The sequence below is a fragment of the Papio anubis genome, chromosome 6 (genome assembly GCF_008728515.1).
Source record: "Papio anubis isolate 15944 chromosome 6, Panubis1.0, whole genome shotgun sequence".
In the NCBI taxonomy this organism is placed as follows: domain Eukaryota; kingdom Metazoa; phylum Chordata; class Mammalia; order Primates; family Cercopithecidae; genus Papio; species Papio anubis.
The window spans coordinates 28,448,281-28,457,155 of NC_044981.1; the positions used below are offsets into that span (position 1 = coordinate 28,448,281).

Consider the following 8,875-nt stretch of genomic DNA (forward strand, 5'->3'; position numbering starts at 1 on the left):
CTCTCTTGTTTATCATGTTTAATTATTTCCTCTTAACAATGGCACAGAAATACACATTGGTATTTTTGGTGTATCTTTAAATGTGAACTGAAGCAATAGCACAAATTTACTATCAATATTCCAAAGCACTCAAATGAATCAAGGAATGAACATAAGTGCAATGCAGAAATAACATAAACCTAAAAACTCATTTACTTACAGTTGCCCAGAATGCAACCTCAGCGGGGTTCTCAGTGTTGTCAGGAAATCTGTTATGATTTTCTTTTTTGCCCAGGCTGGAGTGCAGTGGTGCGATTTTGGCTCACTTCAACCTTTCCCTACCAGGTTCAAGCGATTCTACTTCCTCAGTCTCCCGAGTAGCTGGGATTACAGGCATGAGCCACGGCGTTCCACCTGTTGTGAGTTTCTAACCAACTCGGCCTTCCATTTCCACAGGCTATTTCTAACCTTTACTACTTTCTCAGATGTCCCAAATGTTTTATGACCAGGTCTCCCACACAAAAACCTTGAAAAGCTGCAGTGAGAAAATGGTTACCAGGTTAGTAACTATAGGACAAGATCTACATTATCTTAAGGTGCTAGAGTGGACCTTAAGTTGAAAGCAACTCCCACCTGAATACTAAAACTAAAAAAAAAGCATGCTACTTTCCTCTTCTCCATCTTACTCCACTTTCCCCACCTCCCAAAAAAAGTATGATACGGAGACATATTACATTTTACTGATTGTTTTTCACTGGAGACTGGGAATGGATTAGGGTCTCATTTAGTGGATCTTAAAATAGTCTTGAATATTCAGCTGTATTCCCTCTTTCTGGATGCATTTATAAGAATAGTACATTTCTGAATTGTCCCTCTGACTTTGTACTACTCACCGCATAATAAAACATCTTGGAAGTTTCCAGGAAACAGGAATATGGCCTGTGGCTAGTCAACCAGATAGAAGAGAAGAAAACAGAAAGACAGGGAATTGATGGATTTAAAGGAAATGATAATGGCAAACATGTGAAAGGACTAAAATCGTTTCTTTTCTTTTCTTTTTTTTTTCCCCTTATATTCTATGCCAGAGGCTGAATTAAACAAAAGCTAATGTAAATAATCGCCTTGGAGATGCCGGGGATCGAACCCGGGGCCTCATACATGCGAAGCATGCGCTCTACCACTGAGCTACATCCCCTGGCACAAGTCAGCTGTAAGGGAGAATTCCTGTCCTGTTAAAAACGCGAAGCATTTTATGTTATCTCGTGCTCGACGAGGGAGTGACCAACTCTGAGGATGAATTCCACCTAAAGCCTAACCCAGATTACACCCGAGTAACCTCCTTCCGGGACGCACTAGCAACATCCAGCTTGTATCGTTACAGAGAGCAGAGCACACTTCTACAGCTTTAGCACAATTAGTCCTCTTGGCGCAATTGAATCCCAGGCGGAAAGAATTAAGGGATTGTTCAAGACCTTTTGAAAAATTTTCTGCTAGCCGAAGGCTCATGGAAAATGCAACCCAAATTCCCTCCATCTGAGTACGTTGAATGATTAAATGTACCTTGGGAGCTGTGGCTCCCCACGCGCTTGACCCGGCTCGAAGAAGCAACTGTCCAAATAGAGGAAAACGTGAAAATCCTGCCTGACCTTTGTCCCCACATGCAATGACTCGGGCCACACATACCATCTAGCTCACCTGACACCGAAGCTTTATCTGGGAACTCTGGTTTTACCAAGAATTCTAGATTTAAGAAGGTGCGTTTGCTTATTTCCCTCTTTTCTTGGTCCACCCGTCAGCTCTTTCCCCGTACCTCGTTCTGAGTCTCCGCAAGGCTGCTGCGCGGAAGAACGAAGCTGCACGCAACAGCCTTCCCCGGGACGCGGGATAGGCCCTGGCCAGGCGCTCCCGCGGAGGCAGCCGCCACGCCCCGACCCTCTGAAAGCGCTTCTCTGCCCCGAGACCCCACTGCAGCAGCTGCGGGCACGAAGGTTTTTGTCTCTTGCTTCAGATGTTGTACAGTACAGAACAGCGACTCTTCAAACGGAAAATGACAACACCAAAGACATGATCCATGGAAGAAGTAATTGATAAGTTATACTTCATTAAAAATTTAAAAATTGGATCTGTGAAACACACTCTCAAAGAGAGTGAGAAGACAAGCCACAGAGAAACTATTTGCAAAACACATGTCTGATAAAGGACTGGTACCCAAAATATACAAAGAACTCAATGGATAACAATAAAAGTACAAACAACTGGATTAAAAAGTAGGCAAAACATTTGAACAGACTACTCACCAAAGAAGATACACAGATGGCAAATAAACATATGAAAAGTTTCCACATCATATATCATCAGGAAAATGCAAATTGAAACAACAATGATACCACTACACACTTTTTAGAATGGCAAAAATTCAAAACCGTGGCAACACTAAACGCTGATGAAGATGTGGAGCAACAGGGACTCTCGTTCATTGCTGGTGGGAATGCAAAATGATACAACTGCTTTGGAAGACAATTTGGCAGTTTCTGACAAAACTAATCATACTCTCATTATACAACCCAGCAATCACACTGTTTGGTACCTATCCAGAGGAGTTGAGAGCACATCTATGCAAAAACCCTGCACATGGATGTTTATAGCAGCTTCATTCATAATTGCCAAAACTTGGAAACAACGGAGACATCTTCAGTAGGTGAATGCATAAATAAACTGTGGTATATTCAGGCAATGGGATGTTATTCAGTGCTAAAAAGCAATGAATTGTCACACCATTAAAAGACATGGAGGAAACATAACATGGAGGAAACTTAAATGCATATTACTAAGTTAAATAAGCTAATCTGAAAAGCCAATGTACTGTGATTCCAACTATATGGTATTCCGGAAAAGGTAAAGCTATGGAGAAAGTAAAAACTTTAGTGGTTTCCAGGGGTTAGGGGTAACGGGTGAATAGGCAGAGCACAGGATTTTTAGGGCAGTGAAAATGCTCTGTATAATACTATAATGGTGGATATATGTCATCATACATTTATCAAAACCCATAAATTACACAACACCAAGAGGGAACCCTACAGTGAGCTATGGACTATGGGTGATAATGGTTTGTCTATGCAGGCTTATCAGTTATAACAAATGTACCACTTTGGTGCAGAACACTGTTGGTGGAAGAGGCTCTGCCTGTGTGAGGGCAGGGATATATAGGAAATTTCTGTACCTTCCACTCAGTTTTTCGGTGAACCTAAAACTGCTCTAAAAAAATAAAGACTCAAAAAAAAAAAAAAGAAAAAAGGAATGAAACCTTCATGAACTCAGGACAGTGACATGGAAGCATGCAAGATGTGCTATTACATCCGCAGCCTCTGCCTGCCGCCTACTGACCGAGGAGGAAAAGGCAAAAGGAAACTGTTACCCATTGTATGCTAGTGAGAGGGATTAACGGCTGGGCGCGATGGCTCACGCCTGTAATCCCAGCACTTTGGGAGACCGAGGCAGGCGGATCACGAGGTCAGGAGATCGAGACCAGCCTGGCTAACACGTTGAAACCCCGTCTCTACTAAAATTACAAAAAATCAGCCGGGCGTGGTAGCGGGCGCCTGTAGTCCCAGCTACTCGGGAGGCTGAGGCAGGAGAATGGCGTGAACCGGGAGGCGGAGTTTGCAGTGAGCTGAGATCGCGCCACTGCACTCCAGCCTGGGCGACAAAGCGAGATTCCGTCTCAAAAAATAAATAAATAAATAAATAAATAAATAAATAAATAAATAACGATTAGGATTGGCTAGTCCATAAAGCTGCATCTCCTCATAAAAAATGTGAGAGATCCAGTACTGCTTGGCTACTGCTAAGGACCCTGCTTAGACTGTCAAAAATGCTGCCACAAAACAGGGTCATAAACCAGGTCCAAATCTCAGCCCTGGCTACTTGGGAGATAATTAAGATCTTTTTTTTTTTTTTTTTTTTTTGAGACAGAGTCTCGCTTAGTCGCCCAGGCTGGAGTGCAGTGGCGCGATCTCTGCTCACTGCAAGCTCCGCCTCCCGGGTTCACGCCATTCTCCTGCCTCAGCCTCCCGAGTAGCTGGGACTACAGGCGCCCGCCGCCTCGCCCAGCTAATTTGTTTCTTTTGCTCCCTCTGCTTTCACAGCGGCTTCCTTGAAACACAGAAACCTGCTTCAATATTGTCTTTTAAAATAGCGGTGAGGCCAGGTGTGGTGGCTCATGCCTGTAATTCTAGCACTAGGAGGATGAAGCAGAAGAATCGCTTGAGCCCAGGAGTTCAAGACCAGCCTGGGTAACAAAGTGAGACTCTGCCTCGTCTCTACAAAATAATGGTAATAATAATTAGCGGGGCATGGTGATACATGCCTGTGGTCCCAGCTACCAAGGAGGCTGAGGTGGGAGGGTCATTTGAGCCCAGGAGGTGCAGTGAGCCATGATCGTGCCACTGCATTCCTGCCTGGGCCACTGTGTGAAACCCGGGCTCAAAAACGAAACAAAACAAAAAAATGATGAGGATGCAGAGACTATGCATGAAAACTACATGACCACTGACACGGAAACTTCATGTTGCAGGGTGCTCCCATGAGGCAAGGATCTTATTATCACTGAACAATTTGAGAAGAAAATCTGGCTCTTCAGTAGATGATAAAAACAGGTGGGCTGCCTTAGTTTATTAAATTGGAATGTTACACAACACAGAAAATGAACTTGGTATTCGTTGATTTTTTTTAAACTAATCTTTTTTTAAAAGAACAGTTTAAGGTTCACAGCAAACCAAAGAAGTACAGAGTTCCATAAGCTCCCTGCCTCCCCAGCCGACCTCCTTTTATATATTATGCATTCAGTTTGCTAATATTTTGTTGAGGATTTTTGCTTCTATGTTCATGATAGATATGCACTGTAGCTTTCTTTTGTAATGTCTTCATCTGGTTTCGGTATTAGGATAATTCTGGCTTCATAGAATGAGTTGGGAATTATTCTCTCTGCTTCTATTTTCACTACATAATGAAATAATTGGTATGGTTTCTTCCTAACATATTTGTTAGGGTTCACCAATGAACCTACCTGATCCTAATGCTTTCTGCTTTAGACGGTTATTGATTATCGATTCAATTTCTCTAATTGATATAGGCCTATTTGGATTGTTCATTTCTTCTTGTGAGACAATCAGTGTAGTTTTTCTTTTTCTTTTCCTCTTTATTGGAGACTATTTTAACACATAAAGAAGCAAAAAGGCCGGGTGCGGTGGCTCACGACTGTATTCCTAGCACATTGGGAGGCCAAGGCGGGCAGAACCCTTGAGGTCAGGAGTTCGAGACCAGCCTGGCCAACATGGCGAAACACCATCTCTACCTAAAATACAAAAATTAGCCAGGCGTGGTGGTGCTCGCCTGTGGTTTCAGCTACTAGGGGAGCTGAGGAAGGAGAATTGCTTGAACTCAGGAGGCAGAGATTGCAGTGACCCGAGATTGTGAGAGATCAAGACTCTGTCTCAAATAGAAAAAAAAAAAAAAAGCCAAAAGGATATTATAATGAATTCCCATCTATTCATTACTCAGCTTTATTATCAGTTGATGGCCAATCTTGCTTCATAATCAGTGTTGTTTTAATGTATAATACTGTTTTTATGAGTGATTGATTAGAATGAGGCAGATGAGTTGTACAACTTCAGAGACTGGCTCATAAAAGACGGGGTAATTTATTATGTAGCAACAGATAACTAATACATTGGTATACATTTATTTCCTACTTAGCCTTTGTGTGAACTTTTTAATATGAGGTTTTGTTGCATCTATTTATTTCTTGATAAGAAAATCATATCATCAGAACATAAATGTAATTTTGCAGTTTTTTAACAAAAAAGTTGTAATTTTTTCTATATCGATGCTGCTTTTTTTCCTATATTATTGCTGTTTGTCCTGACTTTGGGTGGACAAATTATTCTTTTTTTAAATTTCTTTTTTTAATGGGTATATAATAGGTGTATACATGTGGTATACGTGTTGTTTTGATATAGGCATACAATGTATAATAATTATTTCAGGGTAATTTGAGTATCCATCACCTCAAACATTTATCATTTGTGTTAGGAACATTCCAATTCCACTCTTTTAATTATTTAAAAATATACAATAAATTATTGTTGACTACAGTCACCTTACTGTGTTATCAAACTATATTTTTGCACCCATTTAACCATCCCTACCTTAGAGCCCCCTCCCTACTACCCTTCCCAGCTTCTGCTAACCATCATCCTTCTCTCTATCTCCATGAGTTCAATTGTTTTAATTTTTAGCTCCCACCTATGAGTGAGAATGTTCAAAATTTGTCTTTCTGTGCCTGGCTTATTTCACTTAACATAATGTACTCCAGTTCCATCTATGTTGTTGCGAATGACAGGATTTCATTCTTCTTTTATAGCTGAATAATATTTCATTATACATATGTACCACATTTTCTTTTTCCATTCATCCATTGATGGACACTTAGGTTGTAAGTAGTGCTGCAATAAACGCGGAAGTGCTATTGTAAATAGTGCTGCAATAAACATTAAAGTGCAGAGATGTTTTTGATATGCTAATTTTCCTTCTTTTGGATATATACCTAGCAGTGGGATTGCCAGATCATGTGGTAGTTCTATTTTTAGTTTTTCAAAGAACCTTCATAGTGTTCTCCATAGTGGTTGCGCTAATTTACATTCCCATCAACAGTGTACAAGGATTTCCCTTTTCTCCACATCCTCACCAGCATTCGATATTGCCGGCCAGGCGCGGTGGTTCATGCCTGTAATCCCAGCACTTTGGGAGGCCAAGGCAGGAGGATCACAAGGTCAGGAGATCAAGACCATCTGCCCAACATGGTGAAACCCCGTCTCTACTAAAAATACAAAAGTTAGCTGGGTGTGGTGGTGGGCGCCTGTAATCCCAGCTACTCAGGAGGCTGAGGCAGGAGAATCATCTGAATCCAGGAGGCAGAGGTTGCAGTGAGCCGAGATCAGTGCCATTGTACTTCAGCCTGGATCACAGGGCAAGACTCCGTCTCAGACTCCGTCTCAAAAAAAAAAAAAAAAGCAAAACAACAACAAAAAATGATATTGCCAGTCTTTTGGGTAAAAGCCATTTTAGCTAGGGTAAGATGATATCTCATCGTAGTTTTGATTTGCATTTCTCTGATGATTAATGATATTGAGCATTTTTTTCATTTTTTAAGAGCACTCCAACATCTGGAGAACATTTTTAATGTACCTCACGGCCATTTGTATGTCTTCTTTTGAGAAATGTCTACTCAGATCTTTTACCCACTTTTTAATGGGAGTATTTGATTTTTTTCCCCATTGAGTTATTTGAGCTCACTGTATATTCTATTAGTCCCAAATTATTATTTTCAGTGAGATAATGACTATGGTTTTAAATGTACATAATTTGCCATGCTAAAGAAATTGTATTATCTCGCTATTTTTCTTAGCTGACATATTTAACAACAGAAATAACTATCAACTTTAAGAAGTTACTTTTGTTATCAATTATGTAATTATAAAATATTAGTCTCTAAAGTAAGACAAAATCTGATTTCAATCTTTAGCTCAATATTTACTCACAACTATTGTTAGAATTAAATTAGATAATCCATGGAAAGTATACGGATGAATGATACCTCATGATGGGTGGTTATGTGTGTATTTGCATGTGCACATAATTTATATGCATACTATAATACATATTATCTACATGAATGTGTGTATGTATATAGTAGCATTTGGTAATATCACCACATTTATTTTCTCTGATTGGTAAATAAGTAGGACACAGGTTCTGAAATATTTTCCTAAATAAGCCCTAATAAGAAAGTAAACATTGAGTGAATTATGAAGAATATAAGCAAATTTAATTTCTTATGATAAACCATAGTTCCTGCCTCAGGTTTTTCCACCCCAACTCTCATCACCATGACCATTGATTTTGAAAGAGTGAGTCACCTTGAAGAATCATATTGCTTTCTCTTCTTTCCCAGTTCATTACTTATAGATAATAGTTTCCAAATATTTTAGAATGTGTTTTGTTTTTTCCTTCAATATTGGTAAATATTACTTTATTATAAGAGATTCTTGAAAAAAATAGATTGTTAAAGCAAGTAACAAAGTTGTCCTTACACTCTCCACTGTATAAAAGAAGTGAGAGCAACTCTGGCACAAGACGACCATATGTCTTAATTGAAAAGCCATTAGGCCGGGCGCGGTGGCTCAAGCCTGTAATCCCAGCACTTTGGGAGGCCGAGGCGGGTGGATCACGAGGTCAGGAGATCGAGACCATCCTGGCTAACATGGTGAAACCCCGTCTCTACTAAAAATACAAAAAAAAAAACTAGCCGGGCGTGGTGGCGGGCGCCTGTAGTCCCAGCTACTCGGAGGCTGAGGCGGGAGAATGGCGTGAACCCGGGAGGTGGAGCTTGCAGTGAGCCGAGATCGCGCCACCGCACTCCAGCCTGGGCGACAGAGCGAGACTCCGTCTCAAAAAAAAAAAAAAAAAAAAAAAAAGAAAAGCCATCATGTCCCTTAAATTTGGTCCCTTCATGATTGCTCTGGTTCTTCTGGTCCTTTTTCATGCCAAATTACAGAAATGATACAAGCTACTTGACTTAACTTCTGGCAATTAATCTATGATATATAGTGGAAATTTTTTGTCAAAGATGCCAAATGAAAAGTTGAAGCATCATTAAACAAATAACCTTTGCAATGCCTATAATGGGCCTGGACTAAAAGGCTTCTGTAAAACTTGTAAAAAAAAATGACCTATAATATTATATTTATTTTCTGTCTAATTGAACACTGTCTTTGACATCTAACAACACTTGAAATTAAAGTGAACCATTAAATTGTATATGAGTATGTGTGAGTAC

The 8,875-nt window shown here is 40.2% G+C and overlaps 1 non-coding gene across 1 annotated transcript; it reads right to left on the reverse strand.

Annotated features, from left to right (window-relative positions):
• Window positions 1-1,102: 1,102 nt before the first annotated feature.
• TRNAA-CGC lies at window positions 1,103-1,174 on the reverse strand. The gene has a single exon. It is a non-coding gene; the product is annotated as a tRNA-Ala (tRNA).
• Between the last annotated feature and the right edge of the window lie 7,701 nt (window positions 1,175-8,875).